The following is an 18,639-nucleotide window of genomic DNA, read 5'->3' as shown; positions in this document are numbered from 1 at the left end:
GCCAGGTCCTAAAGCCCGCCGAAAGGAGGGAGAAGAGTCAGGGGGGTCAGCGTCAGCGTCAGAGGAATCCCGGAAGGAAGAGACCCCGGGGGGCAGAGGGACCCAGAGAAGAACAGTCAGGCGGAAAAGGTGGAGCAAGGCTAGGATATTAAGTTGGTGTACAAGGGGCGGAGACTCAGATGGAGCTTCGCCGATCTAACCATTAGACGTAGGGTTGCACGCAGCAGCTTGAGAATGGAAACTGTAACTCAATAAAGACTTTTATTTAATGATCGCTGGCTAGCGTGATCCTCTGTGAGCTAGGATCTGGAAGCAACTCTGACAGTAAGCTCCATCTCTTAAATTGTGGGCATCTACAGCCTCGCGGAGAGGAGAGAAAGCGGGTGCCTACTAGCGAGCTCACGAACGGCAGACAACATGACGGCCGAACAGCAGATAGCGGAACTCAGAGAAGCAGTGTCGCGACTGAATGCCGAGGCTCTTGCATCCAGGAAGAGAGAGGAGGACGCAGCTGCCGCCTACAGGGATCTCCAGGTCAGGTTGGAAGTGCTTACGAAGCAAGGGCAACTGACACCCAAACCGGAGGGGATTGGGTTGGGGAGACGAACAGGCGGTCTGGTCTCTCACTTCGATGGGAATTTGCAACAGTACCCCAACTTTAGAGCAGATGTAATGTGTGCACTGCAACTGCTGAACAAAGACTTTAGAGATGAGCAAGAGAAGGTGGGATTCATCATGTCCCATTTGCATGGAGATGCTAAAGCATGGCTGCGCAATTTGTGGAGAGATAAGGATCCGGCGCTCCAAAATGCGGATGCCTTTATTAAAGCGATGGATGGGTGCTTTTTATCAAGCATTGACGTGGATCTTGCTCGGCAGCAGATACATGGACTGAAGCAAGGGAGGGCCAGCGTAAGGCAGTACCATGCCCGCTTTTTCGCTTTGGTCAGTGCTCTGGAATGGGACAGAGATTCGGCTCCTGTAAGAGACCTGTTTTGGGAGGGATTGCACGGCTCGGTTAAAGATGAAATTGCGAGGGGGGAGAGACCCCGGACCACGCAGGAGATCGTTCAGAGGGCGCTGGCGGTGGGGGTGCGGCTGGAAGAACGTCCGTGGAGCAGTGGCGAAGGGCGTGGAGGGCGCGAACCAGCCAGGGGCTCCTCCTTCCTTCCCAGAGAAGCAGCGCGTGCGCAATCCACGCCTCCGCCAGGAGGAGGAGCGGAACCTATGGAGGTTGGAGGTGCAAGGGCTCAGTCAGCAGCCAGAGCCCTAGCACCGGCAGCAGTGAAAGCGAAGCCTCCTAGAGGGAACAGGAAGTGTTACATCTGCGATGATCCACAGCATATGGCGAAAGAGTGTCCCCAGAGGCTCCACAAGCACACTGCAGCCTCAGCAATGGTAACTGCAGCAACGCAGCAAGGACAACCACAGCAGGGAAATGACGGAGTCTGGTTGGAGGAAGAGGCACTGGGGCCCAGCCAGACGTGTCAGTGAAGCAGTCCCCAGAGATTTTACAGCCCATGGACCCCCTCCCGCCCAAACCAGTAGTGAGGCTCACCGCGTCGCTCCAGCTGCCCAATGGAATCACCATGGACGTGCCAATCACCATTGACTCCGGAAGCAATGCGGACTTTATAGGGCAGGACTTTGTCGACCGGCACGCTATACAGTTGCTGCCTGCCACGCTGCCCCTGCAGGTTGTCACGGTGGATGGCAGGGAGCTGCTAGGGGGGCAAGTGGTGAAGCAGACGCCACCAATGGTGATGCGACTTGGGAATCACAGGGAAATCATCAGCTTCAATGTCACTCAACTATCGGACACGCCCATTGTATTGGGCATGAGTTGGCTGGACAAGCACAGCCCGACGCTGGCTTGGTACCAGAGGCAGCTGACCTTCGGCTCTTCCTTTTGCGCTGAACACTGCATCGTGCCCAGGCAGGAAGGAGAGGAAGAGGAGTCACAGCGGCAGCTAGGCACGCTGCAAGCGGTTCCCCACAAGTACGCAGAATTTTTGGAGGTTTTCTGCGAGAAGGAGGCAGACAGGCTACCCCCCCCACAGACCATATGACTGCAAAATTGACCTGCTGCCGGGGGCGGCGCTGCCCAAAGGGAAGCTGTATTCCATGTCTGAGGACGAACTGCAGGAACTCAAAGAGTTCATAGATCATAATTTGGAGCGCGGTTTCATCCGAGAGTCCAAGGCAGCGGGGGGCAGTCCGGTATTCTTTGTTAAGAAGCGGGACACGCCCCAAAAAAGACTTGTAGTGGACTATCGCATCTTGAACAGTGTGACCAAGCCATCGGACTTCCCCATGCCCCGAATCGACGACCTCCTCGCAAAGGTACGGAAGGGCAGAGTGTTCACCAAGTTGGACCTGCGAGGGGCATACAACCTCATTCGCATGCGGGAAGGAGATGAGTGGAAGACAGCCATGTTCACGCCCCTGGGCACCTACGAATATAGAGTTATGCCTTTTGGATTGCAAAATGGCTCCCACGTTTTTCAAGCTTTCATGCATCACGTGTTGGCGGGGCTCCTCTACAAGACGTGCGTCTGTTTCTTGGATGACATCCTGATCTTTTCGGAATCGCAGCAGGAGCATGACAGACACGTCAAGGAAGTGCTGAGCAGGCTACAGCAACATAGGCTTTACGCCAAGCTGGAGAAGTGCCAATTCGACGTGACGGAGGTGGATTTCCTGGGCTACAAGTTGTCTGATAAAGGGCTCGCCATGGACAGCGCCAAGGTCCGAGCAGTGTTGGATTGGAAAAGCCCACGCAACCGGAAGGAGGTCCAACGGTTTGTCGGCTTCGCGAACTTCTATCGCAAGTTTATCAAAGGCTTTGCGATGCAGACAGCGGCCATCACGGACACGCTCAGCTCCAAGAAAAAGAAGTTCATCTGGACAGAGCAGGCGGAGCAGTCCTTTCAGGCACTCAAGCGTCTCTTCGCGTCGGAAGAGCAGCTGCTTCATGTCAACCCCAGCAGGCCGATGAGGGTGGAGACAGACGCTTCGGACAGAGCCGTGGGAGCAGTCCTGCTGCAGAAAGACCCGCAGGGGGTTTGGAGGCCGGGAGCGTTTTACTCAAGGAAGCTCAGCAAGTCCGAACAGAACTACACCATCTGGGACAGGGAGTTGCTGGCCATTCATGCAGCGTTCAAAGCGTGGAGGCACTTCCTGATCGGCGCCAAGCACATGGTGCAGGTCTGCACGGACCACAAGAATCTAGAGCACTGGCGCACGGCACAGTTCCTGAACCAGAGGCAGATACGTTGGGCTGAGTTCTTTGCGAATTTCGACTTCCGAATAGAGTATGTCCCGGGGGACACCAACATCATGGCGGATGCTCTCTCCCGTAAGCCACAGTATCTGGAGGAGGCAACGCCAGCGGCCGCCATGCACATCTTCGCACCGACAGTGTGGGTGTGCGCGGCGGCAACAGTTGACCTGGATGCGGTGCGACGAGCGTTGCAGGATGACTCCTTCGCGCAAGCAAAGATGGCAGAGGTGCACAGGGGCACGGCAGCGACCGACGAGTTCCAGCTGCGAGATGGTTTGCTCATCCGTAAAGGGGCCATCTACGTGCCGGGAGACGAACTTCGCGCCAAGGTACTGCAGCAGCTGCACGACGCGCCCACTGCCGGGCACTTTGGCAAGGAGAAGACAGTGGAATTAGTAGCCAGAGACTTCTGGTGGCCCGGAATGAGAGGGGAAGTCGCGGACTACGTGGCGAGGTGTGACACCTGCCAGAGGGCCAAACCAGTGCACAGACCGCCGGCCGGACTGCTGGAACCGCTGCAAACTCCGTTCGAACCATGGGAGAGAGTGGCCCTGGACTTTGTCACGGATCTGCCCAGCTCGAGGGGCAAGACGGCTGTGCTGGTGGTGGTGGACTTGTTCTCCAAGATGGCACATTTCATTCCGTGTGCGAAGGTGGCCACGGCGGAACAAACCGCCAAACTGTTCATAGACCACGTGTTCAAGGTTCACGGTCTGCCGCGGTCTATTCTGTCCGACCGAGGGCGACAGTTCATCTCGAACTTCTGGCAGAGGCTGATGGGCTTCCTGAACGTCAAGATCAACCTGGCGTCGGCTAGACACCCGCAGACCAACGGGCAAGCGGAGCGGGTCAATGCCATCATGCAGCAGTACCTGAGATGTTATGCGAATCAACAGCCTGCGACGTGGGTGGATTACCTGCCTCTCGCCGAGTTCGCCTACAACAACACGAAGCACGTGTCCACGGGGGTCACGCCGTTCTTCGCCAACAACGGGAGGCACCCCAGAACCTTCCCGGGACTGGAAAGAATGGGGGAGGGGGAGCCGCAGACAGCAGATGCGTTCGCGTCGGAGTTGCAGGAGGTCCACGATCAGCTGCGGCGGCACCTGGAGCTGGCTAAACACGCATACAAGGTACAAGCGGACAAACACAGAAGGGTTGGCGAAGAGATCCATGTGGGAGACTGGGTCTGGTTAGCAGCCCACGCAGTGCCGGCCAGGTCGTTGGCGAAGAAGAAACTAGGGCATAAACAACTGGGGCCCTACCAAGTCGAAGAACAGGTCAACCCGGTGGCTTTCAGGCTGGCTCTTCCGGAGGGTTCCAGAATGCATCCGGTGTTCCACAGATCGGTGCTCACTCCCTACAAGGCACCTCACAGGTTTCAGGAACCAGGAACGGCACCGGGTCCGCTCCGAGAGAGAACCGGGCAAGGGGGAGTGGCACAGGAGGAGCGCATCAACGGAGTCACGGAGATTTTGGACTCCAGATGGGGGGAAGAGGGGGTAGAATACCTTCTCGCCAAGGAGGGCACCCGGCCAGTGCCAACAGCTGGGTGCCGGGCTACGCTTTAGACGAACCTCTGCTCAAAGAAGAGTTTCATGCCCTCTTCCCACATAGGCCAATGCCAGCAGACTTTTTCGACGACTGGCTTTTCACGCCCACGCTTTCAGCCAGCACGTTCCGGGGGTTCGACTCGGACGAGGAACCGACACGAGACGCCTGTTCCCCGGAGGGGTCACCCTCTGGATCTGCATCAGAACCCTCGTATTGGTGGGATGATCGACCAGAGGAGCAGTTCCGCAGAAGGTGGCTGGAGGGTCCAGGACGAGCAACGTCTCCAGAAGGCAACGAGGGAGAGACGGACATGGACGTTTTCGGGGACGACCCGGGTTTCGAGCACGGCGGCACAGAGATGGAAGCGGAGGTGACCGTCGTCAACGAGAGCAGGGAGGAAGAACCGGAAGACTTCGGATGGCGGCCCGCCACGGGAAGCGAACTGTATCCGACATTCGTCCCCCTGACACGGCAGCACCCAGATCCCGCACCGGAAGGAGGGGAGGGGGGAAGAGGGGGCTTCGAGGGGGGGATGGATGTCAGGGGTTCAGGAGCAGAGGCAAGGGCAAGGGAGGAAACAGAGAGCGAGGGGGAGGAGGCAGAAGAAAAGATGAGTGATGACGACGACCCGAGATCTCCGAGTCTTTCCAGTGAATCAGAAGATTCACAGAAAGGAGCACCAGTGGCCAGGGCAAGGGGGGAGCCTAGGGGGACACCCCAGGAAGATAGAGCCAGAGGGGACTCAGAGGGGAGCAGTTGGAAATCGGGACCAGCGTCACCGCCAGAGAGCAGGGAAGAGGAAGGGCGCCAGGGATCAAGCGCTGGCAGCTCACCACAGAGGGGAGGGCACGAGTCAGGAGTGGCCACACCTCCATCGGGGAGCGAAGAAACGGTCAGACGGAAGGTGGAAGGTTGGGCGCGCGCGCCAAGTTCAAATGCACAGGAAGGTGGCGCAGTAGGCAGCCCGGAAAGGGAGCCAGGTCCTAAAGCCCGCCGAAAGGAGGGAGAAGAGTCAGGGGGGTCAGCGTCAGCGTCAGAGGAATCCCGGAAGGAAGAGACCCCGGGGGGCAGAGGGACCCAGAGAAGAACAGTCAGGCGGAAAAGGTGGAGCAAGGCTAGGATATTAAGTTGGTGTACAAGGGGCGGAGACTCAGATGGAGCTTCGCCGATCTAACCATTAGACGTAGGGTTGCACGCAGCAGCTTGAGAATGGAAACTGTAACTCAATAAAGACTTTTATTTAATGATCGCTGGCTAGCGTGATCCTCTGTGAGCTAGGATCTGGAAGCAACTCTGACACATGCCTTTTTCTTAGCACGTTTCTCCCTTGCGTCCTGAGTTCGAGTGTCTTCAAAGCCCATGACACCTTTGGTGAAGGCTGTTCTCCAACTGGAGCGCTCGCAGGCTAGTGTTTCCCAGTTGCCAGTGTTTATACTACATTTTTTAAGATTTGCCTTGAGACAGTCTTTAAACCTCTTTTGTTGACCACCAGCATTACGCTTTCCATTTTTAAGTTTGGAATAGAGTAGTTGCTTTGGAAGACGATCATTGGTTTCTAACAACTGCTATTGTGTGCTTGAATCAACTGTGTGAGAAGTGCTATACATTGTTGCTCTTTTGTGTATTGGAGCAGGGTGGAAGTGGTACAGGACAATTCAAGGCAAATCCATAATGTAGTTCATGCTTAGAATTCATTTATATTTCCACCCTCTCATTTCTAAAGCATTTAAATTGAGCAGCTCTTTAAACTTTTTTTTTTGGCAACTTTTTCCACTGAATATTCTAATATGGGACAAATTTCTTAACGGGTGTAGCTTACTTTTGATTACAAAGCAAGTACAAACTGGTTCTTTGAACTGAGGCCATGTGAAAAAAGAACTAAGGTATTAGAGACACCCTCCTCTCCATAAATTGTTAAAGGAATTGCCACCAAGGGGTAGTCTCACAACAAACTACAAATACATTTTCAAAGAACGTCTTTTCATATTTAATGTACAAAGAGTTCACGTTTTCCTAGAAATGTCTGGCGGATTTGCTTTGAACTTAAGAAGTTGCTAACTTCTTCTGAATCTTGAGTTGCACCTTTGGCAAAGGCTCTTATATTTTCAAAGGTAAGAATCAAAGTAAAAAAAAACAACCCAACCCTCAAAACCCTGGCATACATGATAGTGAAATCATCAGAGTTTAAGGTTTGAAGGAACCCCAAGAGTCACCTATTCCGATGATTTGTGCTAGAGAACTCATACACCAAAACCGTTTCTTACAGATGCTTGCCTAACACCTGTTTGCAAAAACCCTGGAGATCAGGATTGTAGCACCACTCTTAACAACTTAACCCAGCCAACCTGCCAGGTAATATGAGTTTCCTTTGCCTAACATTTAACTGAAAACCTTCTTTGTGGTATCGGAAGTGGCGGAGAGCAGATCTTTACTACCATATATATCTGGCAGCCTGAATGATGGAGTTAGCAATGGAAAGGCTTTTCAGAAGGAATGGAGTATTTAAAGACAAAGAAGAAGTTGGCTTGATGGCTATAGTGTGTAAGGGTGTTTATGGCCTGCCTGTTGCAATGGCCTTCACAGAACTTGCTTCTCCTTGAACTTGCAGTTGCCCAGTAGGACCATCCTTTTAATGCTTTCTTCTCACTCATACCTTCTTCTCCTTCCTGCATGATGTCCTGCCCCTTGACAGCCCCAGATGTGTCTGGGCTGCTCAGCTGACCTGGAGTGATTGGGACAGTCTCAACCCAACCTGATTAGGCTCAGAATCTGCTTCACAGCCCTGGGTACAACATACAATAGAGACAGGGACTGGAAATATATTTGTCCATTGCTGAACATCCCTGCCAGACTATGCTTTGGGTATAGTATTCTCTTGGCATTTGAAGAGTGACTAGGGATGCCTGTTCACATGTGTGATGTCACCACACCTTGAGCCCAGCATTGCAGTGTGTGTGTGTGTAGGAGAAATGGTAATGAACTCACATGAGCATAGTTCATGCTGTTAGTCCAATTATTCTCATTTATTCAGTTAGTTTAGGAATAGCCCATATTCTGTGTTGGTTGGAATGGGGGACATTTTCCAGCCCAAGGGCTGCATTTGACCCTCAGGCCTGATTTTCCCCATCCCTGATATAGGTGGTCATCCTTTTCAGGTGTTACAGTTGGGAAGGAACAACACATAGAAAAGGGCTACAGGCCCTTTATATACCAGAATATTAGGTTTGCAGATGTCTTTAGCATATGTGATGCCGGGGTGCAAAAAACTGCCCAGCACCCCCAATTCTTTTTTTGGGGGGCAACTCAGAATTGTTGAGCTTTTTTGGGGGGCACGCAACTCTCTGCTGCGAGTGGAGGAAGAAGAGTAATCCCTGCAGAGGCACACAGGAGGGTAGCTGGCCGGCTGCCTCAGTGCCAGCAGAAGAAAAGCCTGCAGCACTCCAACGGGCTCTGCTCTGCTTGGCAGCAGCTGTTGGCTAGCCTGGCTCTTCAATTCCCGGACTCCAAATCTCAGCCTGGCACCCCTGAGAGCCCAGCGCCTGGGTGCCCTGAACCCCTAGGGCCTATGGGTAAGCCGGCCCTGTTTGCACATTTAAAGTGGATAAAGGGCTCTGTTGCCTTAGAGCAACAAGTTGACTTAAAACAACAACAAAACCTTGACTTTTTAGGGTTTGAAAAGTGAAGATGAAATGTACTGAAGATGGGGGAAGATGTTTAAACACCCTAGAAGCAAATCAGGACAAACGCTCAATAAAGACTGGATCAAGACTAACCTTTGCCTTGTGCAAGCAAATGAGAGTAATGCTCTAAGCAGGTTCTCTGGAAAGCCCTAGAACTCCCTAATAGGGAAACTTTATATAAAGCATAGGACACGACTGTATTCTGAAGCAAGATATCCTTAGTCCCAAATATACATTTTATTGGTTGAGCAGAGACTATATTTCATGTTAATTTCAGACATGTACATTATATGGGTACAGTGCAGGCAACCTAAAACTTTGTTACCAACTCACTTAATGACAAAAAGGAGACTAATTGCGCAGCCAAGCACATGTATTGAAATTCTTATCTCAGTGATGTGCCAACACACATACCCCTTGGGAAGCATTAAGCAGTTAGTCATGGCTCCTTTGAGCAAGAATCTGCTGTGTCAGTTTAGCTTCTAGTTAAAATGTAAAGCTGTCTTGAGTAGGCTGAAAAATAACAGATCCCACTGTCCCTGATGATTTGCATAGACTATACTAGAGGTACATAATAATTAGTAGAGGTAGAGAAACTTAGATTGGATTTTTGAAACACATTTACCAGCTACTTATTGCAAAAGAATGATTGAATTAGTTTGATTTAATGAGGCTAGCTTGATGTGTGTGAGTCTGTGCCACGTAAAGAATCCAGCGACTGATAGGTCATGACTCCATGACCAGCTTGGTCTAAACATGCAGCAGGATGAGTTGGTAGCGTAGACTATGCCACTTTAGAGTACAGGTAGAGGATAACATTTTTGAATACCTCACTTTGTTTAAAAACTCAGTTCAAATACAAAACGAGTATAGCAGGTTAAAGGCTAGGATAGAACATATTCCCTTAAAGTACTAATTTGTGGGGGTTAGGATTTTTTGCAGGGGTCACGTAGTGCAGGATTAATATATCGCTGTCAGTAATCTGAAGTGGGTCAGTCCACTCTACCATCTCATTCTCACCCCCCCTTTGTTGTAGGGTTGACCAGGGTTTGCCAGCCTGCCTGAAAGCTACTGACCTGTCTGGTTTGTGGGATCCTTATCACCATTACTGAAAGGGTGGTGAGACAAAACCCACTTTTTCTGCCCCTGGCTGGTTTTCCATGAAATAATTGTTATTTGAAATTGCTTTTCTCGTGCCTGCAGAAACCCACCAAGCACAGAAGAGACCCAGTCACCTAACAACTACATGTTGGTAGGAGAAATCCAAGTCGTGGCCCTAAAGTGTTGCCATGCCATGTTACCTTAAAAAATGATCATATGGAAAGGTCTCAATAGACAAACTTCCATTAGAGGATCACTGAAGAGAAAGCAGATGGAAAACTGGGATTAAAAATTTGGCACCCCCTTCCATTTTCTATTATGTTATCAAGCTCCAGTCTTGGTTTTTAGCATTCCGCCTCCCTTTCCAGGGGTAAAAACCCCCAAGCAAACAGTAATTCTCCAATAAAGAGAGCCGTTTTATGAATGTATGTGTTTCTCAAGGTAAATGAGGATAAGATGTGTATAAAACTTATCTAATCATCTACATAAAATGTTTATGATCAAACATGAGCCAAAGTTTTCCATGAAAGATTATTAACGAAGTACTAATTGCCTAACTATTCTTCAACAAGGAGGTTTTTTATCATATAAAAACCAACCACAGCATGACATTTATCTTACATGTGAACTCTCTCCCATTTCCTCCCCTTTTTTCACTCTACCCTCCCTCAGTTTTTCTGTCTCCTAAATTGGAAAAATGATAAGTTACTTGACTTAAGCAATATTTAACTAACTGCACTAGTCACATGTCATTTAACTGTAACTCAGCAAATCTTCACCTGATGATTGCGAATCTATACCCTAGAACACTTTGTCTTCTAGAAAATGAAAATATTATCACCATCCTGATTATATAAACACAGCAGAAATTGAAACACAGGTTAACACCCCCCTCCCCATTTCTGTTACTCACATACTGTAACAAGAATGGAGAACCTAGGGTTCTCCAAACGTTAGACTTTGGAGCTCCCATCAATCTGAGCTACCATGACCAATGCACATGGATGATGGAAGCCATAGACCAATGACATCTGGAGGGCTGCAAGTTCCCCATCCCTGTTCTATACCACATTAAATATGGAAGCACAATCCCTAGAGGCAGTGTGGTGCAATGGTCTCCTTGGAGCAGATCCATTTAAATTAACCAACCTAAGGCAGTCATGTTTAATAACATTCGTGTGCCTACTGTTGAGTGTGGAATTAAAAATGGTGCTCTTCCAGAGTCACCTGTGTGTATAAGCATTCCAGCTTGCCAGACAAAACAATCCTCCTTTCTCCCTCCCCCTGAGTGCTAATCCAGAGGCTCTCCCAATCCACCCCAGAGCCAATTCTGGGGGGTGCAGGGCATGTGGGGGGGGAGGAGAGGCAGGAAAGACCCATTGTGTAAGTAGAAGTCCTTGCTCAGGGCTTCTGCTGATGGGTCTGGTTAAGTCAGTCCTGCCCTTAGGCTGCAGTCCTAACCCCTGAAAGTGAGCCCTGTTGAGTTCAGTAGGATTGACTTCTGAGTAGGCATGGTTAAGATTGCCTGGTCAGACAAATGTTAAAGATTGAACACTTTCAAAGTGATCTCAGTCTCATCCTCACCTATTAAAATTGCTTTTGTCAATTTATAAATGATCACATTAGTTGACACAGCTATGAGATTATTGTTTGCAGCCCTAATTTACACATCCCCAGGGGATCGCTTGCAGAAACTTTCCTACATTCAAAATATAATGATAAAACACCAAGAGGACATCCATATGCACAGCTATCTTTTTAGGGACTGGATGCACTTAGGCAATGCATTTGTTGTTTATAGTCTACACGTGTGTCTGCTTTCAAGCTATTCTGGTTCCTATTCATTCACATGGTGGAAAGAAATAACTACAACCTGAGTGGTCAAAACAATGTTTTTTTGGGGAGATTCTGACAGAATTCCTTGGAATAAGCGCATTTGAACTCAATGAACTGAACTCATCTACTGGAATCCCATGTATATCACCTTCTATGATGAAAAGAAAAGTAGGATATAAATGGAAGAAAGTGAAATTATACACTGAGGAAGATTTGCTGTACAAATAACCTTTAGTTAGTTAATTATTTTTATTTTTATACCCCGCCTTTCCCTGTTTAAAAACCGGGCTCAGGGCGGCTAATAGCAAATATAAAACATTGATTAAAATGCGACTTAAAAACAGAATCAAACAGCATAAAATACAACATAAAATGCGGCATCAATATCAATAAAATTCAAAAATTCAGGGGTCATTTTGGGGAAAAAACCCAAAACCCCAGTCAGTAGACATCAAATGATCAACAGGCCTAACTGGACAAGTTGGTCCTATTAAGGCCAGCAAGGAGACCAGGGAAGAATTTAAATGTGGGGTCCCATAAAGGGTTTCTTCAGAGAAGAGAAAAGGGAAAAGGAATAGAGGATCAGGCTAATTCAGATTGAAGGCCAGGCAGAATAGCTCTGTTACAGGGCCTGCGGAAGAAGATCAAGTCCTGTAGGGCCCTAGTCTCGTGGGACAGAGCATTCCACCAGGTTGGAGCCATCACTGAAAAAGCCCTGGCCCTGGTGGAGGATAGTCTGGCTTCCTTAAGGCCCAGGACCTTAAACTATTATTATTCATGGACCTTAGGGTCCTCTGTGGGGCATACCAGGAGAGGCGGTCCCATAAGTACGAGGGTCCTTGGCCTCAGGGCTTTAAAGGTCAAAACCAGACCTTAAACCTTACTCTATTCTCCACTGGGAGCCAGTGCAGCTGGTAGAGCACTGGGTGAATGGTAAGGACCCCGTGAGGAGCCTTGCTGCAGCATTCTGCACCCGCTGGAGTTTCTGGGACAGTTTCAAGGGCAGCCCTGTGTAGAGCAAGTTACAGTAGTCAAGCCTGGAGGTGACCGTCGCATGGATCACTATGGCCAGGTGGGGGGGGGGGAAAGATAAGGGACCGACCGCTTGATACGGCGAAGATGGAAAAATATTTCAGGTGGTCATTAGTCTAATGATTCTGTGTATGGTAGCCGTCTTTTGTTCCCAGCAGTGCTCCTGGGAACTAGCATAGTCACATGCTGACTATTTGAAGTTGTGGAAGTGTGAGAACAAGATGCTGGAGGAGGAGGAGAGGGAAGGTGTCAGGGACTGGGCAGAGAAGGAAGAGTGGTGAAGACCACCTCCCCATTCTGGCCCTTCCAGGGAGGAGGAAGAGGAAGACAGTATAGATTTACAACAGGGGTTTGAGCGAGGTAGCAGCAGATGGGGCAGATGGGGGAAAGCTGGGAAATCATGGAAGAGCTGGAACAACACCCAGTTGACGTGTTGTCATCAGAAAGCATTCCAGACCCTCCATCTCCCAGAACCTGGCGAGCCCGAAAAGTAGGAGAGCAAAGAGCTCGAAGACAGAGGGCATGTAGCAGCATCTGTAGAAGTGATGAAGTGGGAGAGATGGGTGTGTGTGGAGATTCACTCGGGACAACACCAGTATCCAAGAGGCTGGGTTCTATAGCCTCTCTGTGTAAGGACTGAAATAAAAAAGGACTGTAAGAAGCTTTTCCTTGTCTTTATACTTTCCTGGGCAACCAGCCGAAAGCCGCTGACAGCATCCTGACAGAATTGTATTTAAGGGAAAGACAAATATTCTGAAAATTCACGCATCCACTGAAGATCAAGCCAATGTTCAGGGAATGCTTTTGCCCCACTTCATTGAAATTTAAGGAAATCTTTGGGTTGATTACATCTTCCCAGTGCTAGTCTTCAGTATAACATGGACTACCAGTGACGCGGGTGGCGCTATGGTCTAAACCACAGAGCCCAGAGCTTGCCGATCAGAAGGCCAGCAGTTCGAATCCCCGCAACGGGGTAAGCTCCCATTGCTCGGTCCCTGCTCCTGCCAACCTAGCAGTTCGAAAGCACGTCAAAGTGCAAGTAGATAAATAGGTACTGCTCCAGCGGGAAGGTAAATGTTGTTTCCGTGCGCTGCTCTGGTTTGCAAGAAGCAGCTTAGTCATGCTGGCCACATGACCCAGAAGCTGGACACTGGCTCCCTCGGCCAGTAAAGCAAGATGAGCGCCGCAACCCCAGAGTCGTTCGCAACTGGACCTAATGGTCAGGGGTCCCTTTACCTTTTACCAGTGATGAGAGAGTTAACTATTGGTGATTGATAGAGCATTGGTGAGGATTTGGCAGTCCCAGAACAGTGACATGAAAGAAATGTCTCATAAGTATGGTGGATGTCTAAGGAAGAGAGAGAGTTTGATAGCTGTTTCAGCGTGCAAACCTGAGAATTCACAGTGGCTGTTTGAATTGGGTTTTCAGGAAGCTTTTTATAACCTTGATTTTTATTAGCGTGTTTTCTATTTTATATCCTGCTTTGAATGATCAAACTCTAATAGAAAACAGGACAATTAGCATGTGCCAAGGGAGCCTTGCAGATAGCACAGGAATGCTTTCTGATAGCATTCTTATCAGCTGGTAATGAGCGCAGAATCTTTTAAAAGTACAGTACAATAACTTGAACTGCCTCCTTCCTCTAAGGGTGAGACTATGAGTAGTAAGAAAGACAAGGCTGTTGCCAGAAGTGGTGGCTCCATCTTGCACTTCTCTCTGTGTGTCTAGGGTAGTATCTTTTAAATCCTCTTATCATTAAGCTGTGCCCTCTTCTATTCGCCCTCCTGTGTCCAGCCCTATCTGCATGATGCACCACTATGTGAGGCCCCTCTGGTTTAGTAGAAGAGCGTGCCTCAGGGATGAGCAACTTGTGACCCTACAAGTGTTGGACTACCATCGCCAACATCCTTGATCACTGGCCACTCTGGCACAGATTTCCCATTCCCTGGTGTAGATGACAAAGGCATATATATATATATATATATATATACACACAAAATTAAAAAGTGTTTTATTTAGAGAGTGAATGACTAAAGGGCCTGCTATTGTTATTGTGTGATTTTAAAGCACCATGGAGGTTACACTTGGTTCAGATATTAAAATTAAATAGAAACCCTGCTCCCAGAACAGGAATGCAATAAATAACACACAATTCTCTCCAAGCTAAATTAATTGGTGGGAGCGGGGGCGGAAGATCGTGGATTTAAATCAGTGGTGTCCAAACTTTTTTCAAAGAGGGCCAGATTTGATGAAGTGAAGGGCTGTGGGGGCCGACCAAAGTTGTTGATTTTACGATTTTACCCCAAAATAAAGTTGTTGAGCTTTTTTTAGGGTTGGAGTTGTTGAGCTTCTTTTGGGACACAGGGGCCGGATTAAACTGACCAGTGGGCTGGATTAGGCCCCCGAAACAGAATTTGGACATGCCTGATTTAAATTGAAAACCAGAGCCAAGATGTCCAGTTCAAGCGACAGCCTACAAGCAGCTCTATGTATAGATAATTTTTTCCAGAAGCTCCAAAGACTTCCTCTTTCTTGCACCAAAAGGAAACCCGGGAGCCAGGCCAGTGTTTGGATCGTCCCCACAAATGCCTAAGATGCCCCTGTCTGGTCCTTGTACCCCCCTCTCCTTTGTCGAAAGTGCACAACCAAACTAAGTCAATGCAGGAGGCTCCTTCAGCAGGGGCACTGAAAGGGGACAGGGAGTCAGGGAAACAACTGCATACTTTTGAAATCAACTTTGAGGCTGATGCTGCTACTAGAGTGTTAAGAGGGTCTATATAGTGAGAGAAATTCTAGGCCAAGTAATTTTGCTGAATTAGTTACTTCCTATAACATCTCTCTCTCTCTCTCTGGATGACTTTATGTTTAGTTTAGACCTGGCTTTTAATTATAGCACCTGGAGCTGATCTTTTAACTTAAAAATCCAGATTTATAGAAAAATCAATGGCAATTGTAAAAAAAAGGAAAACTTCTCAAAGCTTACTTTTTCTCTTCTGCTGCTCTTCCCAGGAGGAGCTTTGAATTGAATGCAGCTTTCATATTGAATCCTGAGGGATCCTAGATCATTTGGCAAGGAACTCAAGAAAAGTTTTGTTCAGCTGCTATAAGCCTTTCAAGTGAAGATTTGCTTTCGTAGTTTATTTCGAGGAAATCTTAAAAATGCTGTTTGAAAAAGCAATTAATAAAGTTTTGAGAAGGATACTGGGGAGAGAAAACCTACACAAAACCACACATACGCAATGCACACAGAAAATAGTATTAGGACAACATTCTTAATCCTGACACTTCTTGGCATGAAACATTTTAATGCTTGAGATTGCAATCCTGACAGCTTGGTAAAAGTCCCAGAAATCATAATAGTTTCTTCTCTTCTGCTTCATGGTGCGCCAAGAACATTTGCAGTTATATTGATCACTGCGTGAAAGTCTTTAAATTGGAAAGTGGGGGGAAGGCATGACATGGCATCTCCTTTTCTGATATTTGGTTTAGAAGAAGATGTTTTATTTAGAAACAAATGTTGCTGCTGTATGAAAACCACATTTGAAGGCTTCTTAAATAAAACCCTAACCTTTCCCAGCACTGTAGGCTAAGGAAATGCTCTACCACTGAACTAAATCCCGTTCTGTACACACTTTAGTCCTTCCATATCTGTTTTGAGATTTGACAACCAGAATCACAAACACACTCCTGGATCTGTAAGTTTAAAAATGCTCAGGCCTGTGGGATTCTAACAAAAGCCTGAAGGCCAGAAATACATTACATTATAACAAACTACACACGAGCAAGAACACTAGTATTCAGGGCTTGTAATTTGCCCATAACCTATTTCTTAAGCAGATTTCCGTTTTTTAAAAGACTGAAATATATATATACCTGTAAATAAAATAGGGATGAGTTGAGAAAGATTGGGACATGGGAATGTGTTGCATCTGCTGAACATGGGCTCAGGTCAAATGGGATCTCAGAGCCGTAGAAAGAACTTTTATGAGTCTCCTGAGGGAGTAAGACAGAAATGGCGCTTTCCCCCTCCACCGCCTCCTGGGTTCCAGGCAAGAGGAGATAAGTACTATAAGCTACTCAGAAGAAAAGAGTCTAATTGGCTATTGATTCCATGGATTTAAAGTTAGATGGAACATGGCTTGAGATATTTATTTTTAGAAGTACATCAAATGGTTTTCCATTCCTTGCCATACAGTTTCCTGCTGATAGTTCAGGAGTGACGGTTTGCCTGCTCTAGTATGAATGTTTTCTGGGGTTCACAAGTTGGGCTGGCCTTTCTTGCCAAGCCCAAAAACTGTGGTAACCAACCCCAGCCTATACGTTCGCTGGTTTGGCCAAGCAGACTCCACCATCCCCTTTTCCTGCAGTAGCAGCAGCTACGGAAATCCCCTCTCATGTGGGAACGAGATGTGTAGAAGTTGTGTGGGTACCAAGGTGAGTGCCTCAATCAAGTGGCAGCCAAGGACATAGGCTGTTTCTCTTTCCTATGAGAGGGAGCCTGAGGGCTTTCCCCACCTGACGGCCATAGAGCTAAGGAGCTCATGCTCCGAAGCAGGAAAGTGTGGAGACTTGGCAACCAAACCACTCCCAGCTAACCTTGAAGCTAGGAAATGGGTGGAGGACCACCCATCCATGCTCCCACAGCTTCAAAGCTCCAAAGAGTGGTCAGCATATTACATTTGTCAGACTGCAGCAGGTTGCCCACCACAGCAAGCATGGCAAGTGAAAATGTGGAAGCCTGAATGTAGTATTTGTGGAATTGCAGGACGGCTACTTTGTGCTTCATCAACAACTTCAATTATCTGAGACTCTTTCACCCATTTGAGCAAGGTTCAGAACACCATGTTAACTATTAATGGGATGCAACAAGTCACCGTTTTACAGCTCTTTCAGGGGAGTGTATCATACAAAGAGTACATTGCCAAGTAATGAATTACTTTGATTGGTGTGTGTGTGTGTGTGTGTGTGTGGTAGCTTGTCAGCAAATGTTCAGAGAACACAAAGTAGTAACACTGAACAGAGGATCTAAGAAAGTATTCATTCTGCATCAGCTAGTGCATTTCTGTGGAATAGGCGCACTTGCAACAAAGAACTGGATTGACTGCTTTCACGGGGGTTGCTAAGAATGTATTTGTGTCTCTCTAGTGAGTAAAGTGTAAATATGTAGGGTGCAGGACCAAACTATGAACTTGCAATTATTATCACAATCGTCATCATAATTATTTCCTTATTTATTAATGTAATAGAATTTATATACCTCATGAGTGCAGGAAAAATCTCAAAGTGGTTTACAAAAACCTTCCCCTGAACAGAATCTCTAGGAATAATTGAGGGCTAAGTTGGTAAATTCCAACACACAAACATGCCACATATATTTAACTCATTCACTTATTTTTTGTGGTAAGTTGTGTGTGTGGTGGAGACTAGTTATGCAGAGTGTACATGTTTTAGATGCTGTTCACGTTAAAGAGGCTTGCTGTCATAGCCTGTTATGTTTGCAACCTATACACTGTGAAATATTGTGAAATAGCTTTATAGCTACAGTTCTAAAATTTCAAAGCAAGATACACCAAATCATTCTCCCCCCATGAGGAAATCATCTTATTTTTCACATTAAGAGAAATACGTATAAACCAAGCTAATGAAAATAAAATTAGCATTTCCATCCAGGTGGGTAAGTATCAGTACTTTTCCAACTAGGATAAATTATCTAGAGAAATTCTGTCTTTACAATATATGTTCCTGTTTTCATTTTACATTTTAGCTTGCATTTTAGTAAGTATTTGCTATGAGAAAAAAAACTGTTTCAAAATCACGACAATATCCTATTCAAAGCCACTCTTGTCAGATATATCTTCAATCTCAGTTGCAGGATTACTTCTGACACATGCCAGTCAAGCCAGAAAGAGCAACACCCACCTTCCTCCTTGACATTTCACATGCTTACAGGTGTAAAGTGCATTGCCTTCATCGTAGCTTTATTTGAATAATTATTAAATACATATCTCTGAAAGAGAAAATAGTCTATAAGTACAGAAACATTTAACAGTCTGTGTTGTGATGCAATAATAAAATATTTTAAAGATCAGACTATAAATAACATATTGTGTGTGTGTGTGTGTGTGTGTGTGTGTGTGTGTGTGTGTGTAAAG

The 18,639-nt window shown here is 47.4% G+C and overlaps 1 protein-coding gene and 1 long non-coding RNA gene across 2 annotated transcripts in view; one reads left to right on the top strand and one right to left on the bottom strand.

The window, feature by feature from the left end:
* The window catches only part of LOC308481379, a 916,155-nt gene that overhangs the window by 480,694 nt on the left and 416,822 nt on the right, over positions 1 to 18,639 (bottom strand). The gene's annotated exons all lie outside the window — the stretch shown is intronic.
* Positions 1 to 18,639, top strand: part of HNF4G (hepatocyte nuclear factor 4 gamma) — a 74,369-nt gene that overhangs the window by 25,063 nt on the left and 30,667 nt on the right. The window contains exon 2 of the mRNA XM_081013526.1: positions 7,104 to 7,189. The gene's annotated coding sequence lies outside the window, so the exon portion shown is untranslated. The remainder of the gene's footprint in view (positions 1 to 7,103; positions 7,190 to 18,639) is intronic.

This window comes from Podarcis pityusensis, assembly GCF_964106645.2.
Source record: "Podarcis pityusensis genome assembly, chromosome: 7".
In the NCBI taxonomy this organism is placed as follows: domain Eukaryota; kingdom Metazoa; phylum Chordata; class Lepidosauria; order Squamata; family Lacertidae; genus Podarcis; species Podarcis pityusensis.
This window is presented reverse-complemented; position numbering and strand designations above follow the sequence as displayed.